This window comes from Budorcas taxicolor, chromosome 21 (assembly GCF_023091745.1).
Source record: "Budorcas taxicolor isolate Tak-1 chromosome 21, Takin1.1, whole genome shotgun sequence".
In the NCBI taxonomy this organism is placed as follows: Eukaryota; Metazoa; Chordata; class Mammalia; order Artiodactyla; family Bovidae; genus Budorcas; species Budorcas taxicolor.
Window position 1 is genome coordinate 22,571,369 of NC_068930.1, and position 12,820 is coordinate 22,584,188.

Here is a 12,820-nt window from a genome sequence, read left to right on the forward strand (position 1 = left end):
AAGTGGAGACCCTGGAAATGCAGCTGTGTGGGTTTTGGCTGGCTTCAGGGAAGAAATGCCAGATGACACTTGGAGACGCCAGTTTAATCTGGATTCAGGTCGTATCTCTTGAAAATGAAGTGAAAGTCCCTCATTCGTGTATGATTCTTGCGACCCCATAGGCTATACAGTTCATGGAATTCTCCAGGCCAGAATACTGGAGTGGGTAGCCTTTCCCTTCTCCAGGGGACCTTCCCAGTCCAGGGATTGAACCCAGGTCTCCTGCATTGCAGGCAGATTCTTTACCAGCTGAGCCGCAAGAGAAGCCCATGACTACTGGAGTGGGTAGCCTGTCCCTTCTGCAGTGGATCAGGATTCCCAACCCAGGAATCAGACCTGGGACTCCTGCATGGCAAGAGGATTCTTTACCAGCTGAGCTATCAGGGAAGCCCAGTATCTCTCTCTTTTTTTCTTTTTTTTTTTTCCCACCATGTTGAGTTTATTATTCCAATGGCACTAATACAGCTGGAGGTGCTCAGTGACACTGTGCAGGCGGGGTTTCCTGCCTTCTAGCTTCTGTCCAAAGAGAACATCTACCCGCTTGTTTCTTGCCCCTTCTGGAGGAAAATCCACTAGGGGCCATTTACCCAAATAAACCTCTTAATGCGTTTATTTTTAACTTTTTGACATTAAGTTTCCCTCTCAACAAAAAAGTATTGGTTGTCCCATCCCCTCCCGCATTCCCACCGGCCAGATAAGTCCCTGCTCCGAGGGCACTTGTTGCCCCTAAAATCTGGAAAGAAATATCGAAAGAAACAGCATCAAGTGTTCATGTTGAGTGATGGCACGAAGTGGGCCCCAGAAACCTGTCAGGCAGAGCATTACTGGGTCTGGACAGCCTCGAGGTGTTGTGGAGAATGTGGGGGCTTGTTGCTGTGGTCACTTGTCCCTGGGCGCAGGGGCCGCGCCAAGTCCCACCCAGTGGCAGGCTAAGCAGAGGCCGCCTACAACTTGTCCAGGAAGTTGTCCAAGGCTGGGATCCCTTCCTTCAGGCCTTTGCGCTTGCGTGTCTCCGCCACCACCTGACTGGGGCGGCTGGTGTTGTCAAAGGGGTCACCGGGCAGGATCTGCCAGTGGTCGAACACACACTGGGGGAAGGCCTGGCCACCCGTGTTGGACCTCAGGTCAGCCTGAGGTCAGTCCTTTGGTGAAGCCAAAGGACTCATTGACAGGGAGGTAGGCCTTCACAACAAACATGGGAGTGCCGGCCACCTGGGTCTCCTCAAAGACGTGGTCCCGCTTTCTGTTCAGGACACCGTAGATACCACCAACCACTTGTTCCGGACACTGGATCTCCACAAGATAGATGGGCTCCATGAGCCGGGGCTGGGCAGTCAGCACACTGGCATACAGGCAGTGCCAAGCTGTGGGGATGATCTGGCCACCCCCACGGTGGATGGCATCAGCGTGCAAGCGTCACATCATGGATGTCAAAGTGCACGCCCCGCATATTCTCCTCGCACAGCGCCCCCTCCTTGGTGGCCCACTGGAAGCCAGCCACCACACTGTCCTTGATTTCGTTGAGGTACTGTACACCCTTGGTGATGTCCGTGAGGATGTTGGGGCCCGTGCCATCAGGGCCGAAGCACCAGATCTTACGGGCCTCAGCCACGTCCCACTCGTACTTCTCAGCCAGGTAGCGGGCCCGCTGCTTGAGCTCCTGGCGTGCGGACACCTCGCCCTTGTCGATGTCCTCAGCCTGGCCATCAGGGAAGGGCCGCGCCTTCATGTAAAGCCTATTGTGCTTGTTGGGGGACTTGGACAGGCAGAGCACGTTCGACTCCTCACTGACAGTCTCCCGGTACGAGACAACTGGGTCAGATTTCTTGATGGGGATGCAAGCAGGATCCTCCTCCAGGTCCTTGAGGCAGATCTCCAAGTGCAGCTCCCCAGCCCCCGCGATAATGTGCTCCCCGGACTCCTCGATGATGCACTGCACCATGGGGTCCGACTTGGTCAGCCGCTTCAGACCTTCCACCAGCTTAGGCAGGTCGGCCGGGTTCTTGGCCTCCACAGCGACCCTGACAACAGGGCTCATGCTGAACTTCATCACCCGCATGTTGTGGGCATGCTCGAAGGTGGTGATGGTGCCAGTCTTCACCAGGAACTGGTCCACGCCCACCAGACCCACAGTGTTGCCACAAGGCAGATCCTCGATGGGCTCCACGTAACGGCCCATCATCAGGATTGTCCTCTGGATCGGCTTCAGGTACAGGTCCTCCTTCTTCCCAGGAGTATAGTTGGGTCCCATGATGCGGACCTTCAGGCCAGTAGACACAAGCCCTGAGAAGACCCGGCCGAAGGCGTAGAACCGACCTTTGTCAGAGGTCGGCACCATTTTGGAAATGTCCATCATGAGAGGGCCTTTGGGATCACAGCTTTTAATGCCCATGGCTGCCTCATCGTCTGGGGGACCCTCATACAGGAGCTCACAGCGGTACTTCTGGGCTGTCACAGGGGAAGGCAGGTGGATGGTGATCATCTGCAGCAGGGCGTCCCCAGCAGGCAGCCAGCGGCGCATCACAGCCTTCAGAAGTGGTTTGCCCTCCTTGTCCTTATCTTCACTGTCCAACTTGATGTCCAGTTTTTCAATTAGTTTTGCCGTCTCCTCTTTCTTGAAGTTCATGACTGCATCAAACACCTTGAAGACTGGGTCCAGGATGAGCTGGCAGAACGTCCGTGGCAGCTTCTTGCCATCAGGGCTATTGGCTGACTTGCTGAACTTGCTAGTGGCTGGATCAAAGCACCGGTCTCCCCACAGCTTTTTCATCATGTCCTCCACCTTCTTGGCCCGCTCAGCAGGCCCTAGCTGTCCCTCGCCCTTGGCGGCAAACTTGGCCACATACATCTCTGCAAACTGCTTCAGGGTAAAGGCCCAACCATGGAGACCAGATCCAAAGCCAACAGTACCAAGGACGGGGTCAATCCTGGTGTTGCCCATGGGGCCGCTCTCGCCCTCGCCGTAGGTAGAGATAATGACGTTGACATTCTCCACGATACGCTGGAAGGTTTGGTAGAGCTCCTCAGGCTCCAGCTGCAGCTCAAGCAGGGCCCGGTCCATCTTGTTCATCATCAGCACTGGCTTGATGTGCTCAGCGATGGCCTGGCGCAGCACCGTCTCTGTCTGCACACACACACCAGACACACAGTCCACCACCACCAAGGCACCGTCAGTGACACGGAGTGCGGCTGTCACCTCTGAGGAAAAGTCGACGTGCCCAGGGGAATCAATGAGGTTGATGAGGAAGCCAGAGCCATCCTTGCTCTGCTTGACGAAATTCAAGTCGTTCTCTGAAAGCTCGTAGAAAAGGGAGATGGCCGTTGACTTGACGGTGATGCAACGCTCCTGCTCGTCCTTCCGGGTGTCAGTGAAGCGGGTCTCCCCAGCCCGGGCAGAGGCGATGATACCCGCCTTACACACCAGGGAGTCTGTCAGAGTGGACTTGCCATGGTCCACGTGGGCGATGACAGACATGTTCCGGACGTTGGTCTTCTTGTCCATGATGGCCCGGATCTGGTCTACTGTGAAGTTCACCATGGTGGCAGATGGCGGTGGATTCTCCCAAGCAGATCCGAGCGAGCTGGGTCGCGCCGAGCAGCCCAGTATCTCTTAAGGCCAGCTATTCATTGATATCTCTTAAGGCCAGCTATTAATTGTAGCATTCCCCTAATTAGTCTTCACAGGATTAAGGTAGCAACCTGCTAAGGTAGCAATCGATGTCTTTTTTCTAGAGGACAAAACTGGGGCTCAGAGAAGCGGGTAACAGGTGACACAGCTATAGCAAGGAAGTGTGCACCTAGACAAACTCCCCAGATCCTGCTGTTAGAACCCAGGGAAGCCATATGGTGTGGCTTGTCCATGTGACAGGGGCTAAGGCACCCAGCCCACACTGGATACTGTGGGGACCTGACTTGGTAACTGCCGTCTGGAAGCTCTGAGACTCACAAAAGCAATTTGCACTGAAGAGAGGAAGGACACCTCCCTTCATCCGCCCCACCACACCCTCCGGGTTCTCCCATACCCTGCCCCCTTTCTCTTGCTTTGTGAGGGAATAAGAGTCACACTCATGTGACCACATTGGCTGTCCACTGTTCACGAGCTACCAAGTGGAGCTGCTACAGGAGAGGCTATGAGCCTTTGCCCCTGAGTACCTCTCTTTCCTTTGCACCGTGGGAGCCCTCCTCCACACCTGCACACCAGAGGCCTTTTCTGAGACACGTAGGGACCCTCCCTCAGTTTGCAACAGGTTGCCTCCATCGCTGTCCTTTCAATGCCTCCCTTGATACTCAGCTCATGAGCTCCTTTGTCTGCATCGCGGCCCACCTGGCTGCCACGGGAGGGACAGAGCTGACAATGAATCCAAAGCTCGAATCTCACAGCCAGGAATCTGTGTATAAAGGACCTGATTATTCACGCTGTAGAGGCTGTAGTAGGTTGCAGGGATCCGTAACCAGGGCTTAGGCCAAAGTGACTCCACAGCTGTTTTAATGCCTGGGGAGGGTTCTGGCTATAGTGTGGGTGGGGTGAGTCTCCTGAGGTTGTGAAGGCCCCCTGTGTGCAGGTTCATGGTGCAGAGAGAAGAGAAGGTGGAGTCCTTCCCTGGAGGTGGTCACAGCTCATGGACGAGCCAGACAGGCAGGCAGGGCTCGATAGCACCTGAGCTGCCTTCATGAGTGAATGGTGTGGGGGCAGAGGAAGAGAATCAGGTCTGCTCCCTTATGTGGTGCCCAGGGCAGGTTGTCACCAGACTAAACACTTACTATGGTGATGACCATCACTGCCGTCTGCAGAGGGTTTACATTGGTGTGTGTCTACATCTGAGCAGTCAGGCCGTTGCTAAACCACACTGGCCATGGGCATTGCCTCTCCTTAGAACTTGATATGTTTCGTCTCTTCCTTACTGGACATTCGTTGCCAAGAGGGTTTTGGGGCCACACGGATGTTGGCTTTTTCTCTAGCTTTGTCTCATGAGGGATGAGTTTCTGATTGTTGGTGTGGTTTGTTTTTCCAGCTCCCTTGCTTGGCTTATTTTGTGAATTTGTTTCTGCCAGAGGAAGGGCTTAGGATCTGGCTTCTGGCTGAGATGTGACACTTACCACAGCAATGCCGACCTGGAGATCATGACCACATTTGCCAAAAGGGCTTTGTTTTGCAGAATACATCTCGAAAGTACCTACACTGTCCTTTCAGATACGCAAAGGCTATTTGAAATGAAATAAAAAACAAGAATTCTCAAGTTGACTCTTACAATATGCGGGGAATCAGAAAAATCCCCTGGAGAAGGGAAACACTACCCACTCCAGTATTCTGGCCTAGACAATTCCTTGGAGTGTATAGTCCATGGGGTCAGAGAGAATCAGACAAAATCGGATGACTGAACAACAACAGCAATGATGTCTCACCATTTGTCAAACAGAGAAACCAGCAGTATTTGCACGACTGTGTGCATGTTCAGGTGCTCATTCGTGTCCAACTCTTTGCAGCCCTGTGGCCTGTAGCACCCAAGATCCTCTATCCGTGGAATTTTTCAGGCAAGAATACGGAAATGGATTGCCATTTCCACCTCCAGGGGATCTTCCCCACCCAGGGACTGAACCCAGGTCTCCTGCATTTCACAATCTACACTGGCTGGTGGGTTCTTTTCTGCTGAACCGTCTGGGAAACAACTCATTACATCACTGGGTTATTCTAAAGTACTTCACTTAGAGTCTGGCACTCGGGAAGTTCTCACTGGTGATGTGAATATTCAGTCATGTATCATTATTGCTCATATGATAATGGAATGGCCACGCTCACAAAGGAGAAAGAAGAGCCTTTCCAAGTCCAGTTAAATCCTTCACCACACATATCTTCTTTAAATCTTCTGACTTTGAAATAAACATCAGGCATAAAGACATTGGTTATGGCCACCAGGAAAGATCGAGTTCTACTAGTAAGTGACGAGGCTTCTTCCAGTTCCAACATGCATGTGTTGTTTCCCCGGCATCACCCAGCACTTCTGTGACAGCAGCTGGGGGTCCTGCAACCTAACTCAGTGTGGACCCTGCCTATCTGGGGGTAGTTCCAGACCCCACAGGTTAAAGGCCCAGCCCTACAAGACTCTCCCCCGACTCCAGCCATCATTTGCAAGCCCAGATTGTCACCTGCGCTCTGACCCGCTGGCTACCCGTTCCGAGGTTCTAATGACTTTGGGTTCTATTAATTTTTGGAGTGGTCACGGAACTCAGAGAAACATGTTGCCTAGTAGATCACAGCCTTATTGTAAAAGGTAATAAACTCAGGAACAGCAGATGGAGGGGGATACATAGGACAGGGTGTGTGTGGGGGAGGCATGGAACTTCACCCTCTCTGAGCCTCACTTTCCCCAAATCTGCATGTGTTCCTCAACCCAGAAGCTGTCCAGACCCTGTTTGGGGATTTTTATGGAGGAGTCATCACACAAGCACAATTGATTAAATCAGTGGCTGTTGGTGATTGCTTCAACCAGAAGCCCTTTTGGCTTTCCCAGACATGGTCAGGGGAGGAGTGGGGCAGAGGAGGGACAGGAAATTCCAATCCTTAACCATGTGCTTAGTTGCCCTGGCAAGCAGCGCCCCCCCTTTGGAAAGGAGGCACTCTCCGAAAAGCCACGTCATTCACCTAACAAGAGACACCTTGACTGCTCTCCCCACTTCGGTAATTGCCAGAGTTTTAGGAGCTCTGTGCCAGGACCGGGGGCAAAGACCAAAAATGTATTTCTTATTATTAATACAAATCACAAGGTCACAGTGACCCCAAACATCAGTGATAATTTGGTTCTATAGCCTTAAAAGTTTTTCAGCAGTTGAGTGGGCTTTTTTAAACAAAATTTGGGGGCCACACCTCGAGGCATGCGGTGATCTTAGTTCCCCAACCAGGGACTGAACCCACTGTCCCTGCATTGGAAGGCAGAGTGTTAACCGCTGGACCACCAGGGAAGTCTCTGATTGGGCCCTTTTTAGGTGAAACTGTTATTGGCATAAACTAAATGGTTCAAGATTTCAAAAAGCTGGAGCTGAGCATGAGCCATCTTCCCGTGGTATCTTCAGATCATTACCGACTTTTCCATGGCCCCTGCAACCCTCAGCTTTCCCCTGAGATGAATCAGTCCCCAGGAATTCTGTTACCTGCCCCTGCTCGAGACCAGAGTCTATTCAGCGGCCACTGGGCACAGGCAGCGTGCAGGGTGTGTGCGGGTCCACACCAACCTGAGTAGTGGAGAGATGTCAGGGAAGACTCATTCCCGGGTGTGCTCTGATTACAAGAAGTGAGAAGGTTTGGGGAACAAAATAGCCTCGGAGAGAGCCCAGTCACACTACCTTGCCCACTGTGAAACAAAATTGGGGCTTCTGCATGCTTCCCCAGGGAGAAAGAAATCCATAGACTCCATTGGATACTCAAACAATGACCTCCAAAAGATGAAGAGTCTTAAAGTGGGATTTCTCAGCCTTGGTGTTGTTGGCATTTAATATCTTGCAGCATTCATAAATGCAACTGAAAATGTCCCCAGATGTCACCAGTGTCCCCCGGGCCCAAACATGAGGGCCAGCTGGACAGGCTGGACCAGGAGCAAGGATGAAGGAAATGAAAGTCGCTCAGTCATGTCTAACTCTTGGCGACCCCACGGGCTATACAGTCGATGAAATTCTCCAGGCCAGAACACTGGACTGGGTAGCCTTTCCCAGGAGACCGAACCCAGGTCTCCTGCATCGCAGGCAGATTCTTTACCCGCTGAGCTCCAAGGGAGGCCCAAGGGAAGCCCAGAAGCAGGGGTGGGGGGATGCAAAAGGACAGGGAAGCAAGAGCAGTGGGGGCAGATAAGCAAGTCTGCCCTCCTGAAATGTCTGCTGGCCCGGTCGTCTGCAGTTATGACTGGGCGGGGTGTGGAGGGCACAGGGGCTCAGAGGTGTGTGACCCCCTTTGCTCCCCCTGGGCCAGCAGGTGTGTGAGGCTGAGCCGCTCTGAGGCAACATGGGCTTTGAGCCCCACACAGATGGGGCCCCTGTGTGCAGCGTGAGCCTTTCTCCCGAGTCAGGAGGTTTATTGTTGAGAAGACATCCCGTGATGACCGGGGGAAGACTGGCCTGGCTGAGGTAGCGGTCGATTGGTGGATCTTAGGGACACAGAACATTGAGTGTCCCAGGTGGGGCTTCTGATACCGACGACCATAAACTGGGGTGGTGGGGAGGCTTAAAACAATACTAATCGACAATCTCCCAGTTCTGGGGGCCAGAAGTCTAAAGTCAAGGGTCAGCAGGACCAGGCCCCCCGACCTGGGCTCTGGAGGAGCGTCACTCCCAGCTCTTCCAGTTTCTGGGGCTCCAGGTGTTCCTGGGTTTGTGGCCACATCCCCTCAGCCTCGGCTTCCTCCTCACATGGCCTCCTCCTCTCTGTGTGTCTCTCCTCTTCTTATAAAGACACCCATCATTCTGCATAAGGCCCACCTAATCCACTGTAACCTTATCTAACTTGATTTCCTCTGCAATGACCCGATTTACGAATAAAGGCCCCCTGGCAAATATGGGGAGTTGGGATGTGGGTGTCTCTTTTGGAGGGCACCATTCACCCCGCTACAAAGCTGAGTCTTTACACACAAGCAGTTATCCCAGGAATGGGGGGAGCTCACGCAGGACCCCTCGAGTACAGCCATGGATGGGTGTGGTTGGAGAGCTGAGCAGGGCAGGTGGTCTGGTGGGGACCAAGCCTCGGCCTGGCTGCCTCGGTGCAGGGTCCCGGGGTGTGCACGGAAGCCCCTGAGGTCGTCAAGATGCAGGTTCTGACTTTTAGCAGGTCTAGGAGTGCCCCACAGTGCACCTCTCACCTGCTCCCAGGGTGTATAAACTGCTGACCCTGGTCCATGCTTAGAGGTGCGAGGAGCGTGCAGGCCTGTTTCCCAGGAACTGTCAGAAACTTCCCCAAGGAAGGCCCCCCCCTCCAGTGTCTATGCAAGTCCCCAATCCCCTGTCCAGTGCCCCAGATGTACCCTAGACAGAGACCCATACACAGCACTGGGTGCCTGGGTCAGGAACCCAGTGGAGGGGGAAGTGGTGGGTCTGGAAGAAACATGCTCATAACTTTGCGTATAGGATGGATGGAGCCTGAGCCTGGCCAACTGGCTGTGACCACAGGTGACCCACTTGCCCCCCGACCCTCCGCCAGGCACCGTGGGCCCAGAGGACCTCAGCTTAAAAATTGCTTCCCCAGCCACCCACGAGAGGGGCCCTCATTGTCAAATCAGGATCTGACCCCTTAATCCAGAGACGACCCCCGAAGTCAGTTTCACACATGAGGGTCCAGGAGGGATGTCATGTCAGAGACCCCTGGGACAGCAGACAGGATGGAAATGGTAGGGAAAGGTCCTGGAGGCAGGTGGCCCAGGCCTGCCTTCTGCAGGAGCGCCTCTTCCGCCCATTCCCCACTGCTCTGTCCCTCCGATGGCTGTGGGGTTAGCGGCCAGGGTTCCCAGGAAATGGACAAGAGCAGCTTGTGGGCCAACATGTTTCCTTGTAACTGAAACCCATCAGCATTTTTCAAGGGCAGACTCAAAGCCAGGGCATTATGTATGTCCACTGGTAACTGCTGAAAAGCCACACAGGAAAATCCCGACTATGCACTGGGGGTGACCGAGGCCCACACCTCCCTGATGTTGAACTTGACTCCGGATTCGGCCAATTGTTAAGGCCGCAGACATGTGAACCCTACGAGGTCAGTTTGCTTTCAAGCTGCCGTTCAGGGCTCGCCACCGCACCCCACGGCTGGCAGGCTGTAGTTTCTCCTCATTCCTTCCCGGAGTTGGTGTGGGCCGTGGCGGTATCTGTTTCCCGTCTTGTGGATATTGCTTTTTTGAAAAGCAAGCGAGCAACTGCCTACTGGAGGACGGGAGCCACCTCCACACCAGACTCCAGGATGGCTGGTCAGGCGGTAAGGGTACCTGAGCTCCCAGAGGGGCTCAGACCCCACACAGCCCGTGTGGCCATGTGTGCAGGTCCAGACCCAGCCCGGCCACTTCCTGAAGGCTGAGCAGCCTCAGGCAAGTGGCTTCCCCACTCGGGACCTTGGTTTTTCCACCTTAGAATGGAGGGGCTTTCACCTGCTGGGGGGTGGGCAGGGTTGCCATGGACACGGGACAGGGGAGAGGGGCATGTTTCTTGCAGTTTCCAGCTGAGGCTTTGTGGGCATGAGCTGGTGTCTGAGACAGTTCCCAGACTTGGCTAAGTGTGGTGATGAGCATGGAGTTGGGAGTGGGGGTCCGTCCCCATAGCCTGGACATTGGAGTGGGGGTTCTCGACTTAGGGGCACCTCAGGTCTAATTTCAACACCTCCGTATGTAAGGATAATGCAGCAACAGATGTTCTCAGGGACTTGTCAGCCTGGATGCAAAGCCCCATCCCCACCCCACCTTCTGTGGGCATCCTGACCTGGCTTGTGGTAAAAGGGTCAGATCCCTTTACCACAGGAAGGAACTGAGGCTCTGAGAGGTGGGGCAAGGAGATCAAGGCCACTGGGCCCGACAGGGGCAGTTGAACGTGGGTGCTGGGTTCTCACGTCAGACTCTTGGCCCTGAACCGTGAGAACTGGACTGTCGGGAGGGCTGAGTGCCAAAGAATTGCTGCTTTGGAACTGTGGAGTTGGAGAAGACTCTTCAGAGTCCCTTGGACTGCAAGGACATCAAAGCAGTCAATCCTAAAGGAAATCAACCCTGAATATTCATTGGAAGGACTGATGCTGAAGCTGAAGCTCCAATACTTTGGCCAACCCGTGTGAAGAGCTGACTCATTGGAAAAGACCCTGATGCTGGGAAAGATTGAGAGCAGGAGGAAAAGGGGGCATCAGAGGATGAGATGGTTTGATGGCATCACGGAGTCAATAGACATGAGTCTGAGTAAGCTCTGGGAGGTGGTGAAGGACAGGGAAGCCTGGTGTGTTGCAGTCCATGGGATCTCAAAGAGTCGGACGTGACTTAGTGACTGAACAACAACAAAATGTGGTCTTCAGCCTCCATCTCACTCCTACCCCCAGGCTTAGTGCCTGTGCCATGAGCCTCTCCTACAGTGAGGTGTCAGGGGCCATTGTCTAGTCCCGAAGCTATTCATATCTCTATTCATAATTCCACCATTACACATTCATTTCTTTGGCTGTAAAGTTTTTATGTCTCTTGAGTCTTAAGTGCTGAGGCTTTTCTACACCCCACCTGGCTCCCTCTGGGCCTCTCCTGGTTTTGTGGAAGCGTACTTGTTCTAAAGTGGAGAAGGAAATGGCAAAGTTATCAAGTGAATTCTGGACATGTTTTAAGAGTCTTGTCTTTAAAGTTCCCCAAGGACGACTCTTCCCTGGTCCTAGGTAGTCGGGCTGAAATCTGTGCCCCTCTGGTTGCGGTTTTGATGTCCTCCCATGTCTCTAGGCCGGTTGTGTGCCAGAGTCGGCTCTCTCTGGCTCATCGGGAATTCTGCCAGCCGGGTGTTAACCCTTTGGTACATGAAACAGGCCACAGCGGGAGAATTTACACCACGGAAATTGGCAAATGATGCAGCTGCAGATCAGGGTTCCTTCCTGGAGAGCAGGGGGTTGGGCAGGGGGCTGCATACATTATCAGCATGCCCCTGCTGAGTGGCCACGTGTCTCCTTTTCCTGAAGAGGCCAAGTGTCTTCAAACGCGTCTATTGTATTTTCACTTCTCGTTATGACACCTTTTTATTTCTGCTCGTTCTGTTTGGTTCTTTTCCAAGGTGGCTGTGTCATTTTCTTTAATGGTTTCCTGTCCTTGGCAGGACCTTTCTATCTTGAGGTTCATTTCTCTAAATGAGATGAGCTTAGCTGATTTATTAGATGTATTATCCATCAAATCCTCTCAGAATCCCAAAGCTGAGGGGGTCACTTCTGCTGGTTCTCCTCCAGCTGTCTTTCATCCTGGTGTGCCTGGCGCTCTTCCATAACAGCCACCACTCTTCCATAACCCGTGAGGCAGTTCCCAAGCCTGGGAAGAAGGTGTCCTTATCTGGAAAGACTTGGCACTTGCATTCTCCACTCATCTGAGGGTGTTATGGATAGGGTTACCTTGAACCAAGGTCACGGGCTGACATGCCTGGACCCACTGGGGTCCTCACCTGCTCCTTCTCCTGCTCGGCACCAGAACCACCTTCCTTGTCATTCCCGAGGCTGGAGGAGGGAGGTCCTTTCTGGGTCACCTGAAAGTGTCGTCTCCTGGGAGTCCAGCTCCATGGGGGGGGTGGGGGGGGGAGGAGTCTTCTGTTGGACTCCTCCTCTTGGGCAGTTGCTCCTCTGGGTCTTCTCAGGTCTTCACTAACTTTAAGGCGTGACACTTTTTGATTGTTTTTGTTTTCCATGAGAGGGTGGATCTGAGTAACCTACCCACCAATCATCAAAGCAGAACTGTGAATGAATACATGTCTTTTATTCCTTCAAGAAGCCAGGCCTCAGGAACCAGACCCTATGCCGAAGCTGAGGGGTAAATCTGCCCCAGCCGGTCCTGCAGCCCCAGCTCCCTGAGAGACTGCATTCTGGGTCCTGGCTCACTGGAGACAGTCAAGGGTACCATGTCCAGGATGTGGAGAAAGCATGCTTATGCCAGCACCCCATGTGACCACTCCTCCTGGGCGGTGCTGACGTGGTCAGCAGGAACCACAGAGCAGAAATGCCTCCCTGCAGACCCTTTCCCAGGGACTGAGCACTTTGCTGTCCGCTTCGGGAGCCGTCCAGGTAGAGGGCAGGCGTGAGCAAGTCAGGGTCAGCCCCCAGGGCAGT

At 53.6% G+C, this 12,820-nt stretch overlaps 2 pseudogenes; both read right to left on the reverse strand.

The window, feature by feature from the left end:
• LOC128066593 (elongation factor 2-like) overlaps window positions 1–12,820 on the reverse strand; it is a 320,034-nt pseudogene that overhangs the window by 63,208 nt on the left and 244,006 nt on the right.
• LOC128066590 (elongation factor 2-like) lies at window positions 787–3,577 on the reverse strand (annotated as a pseudogene).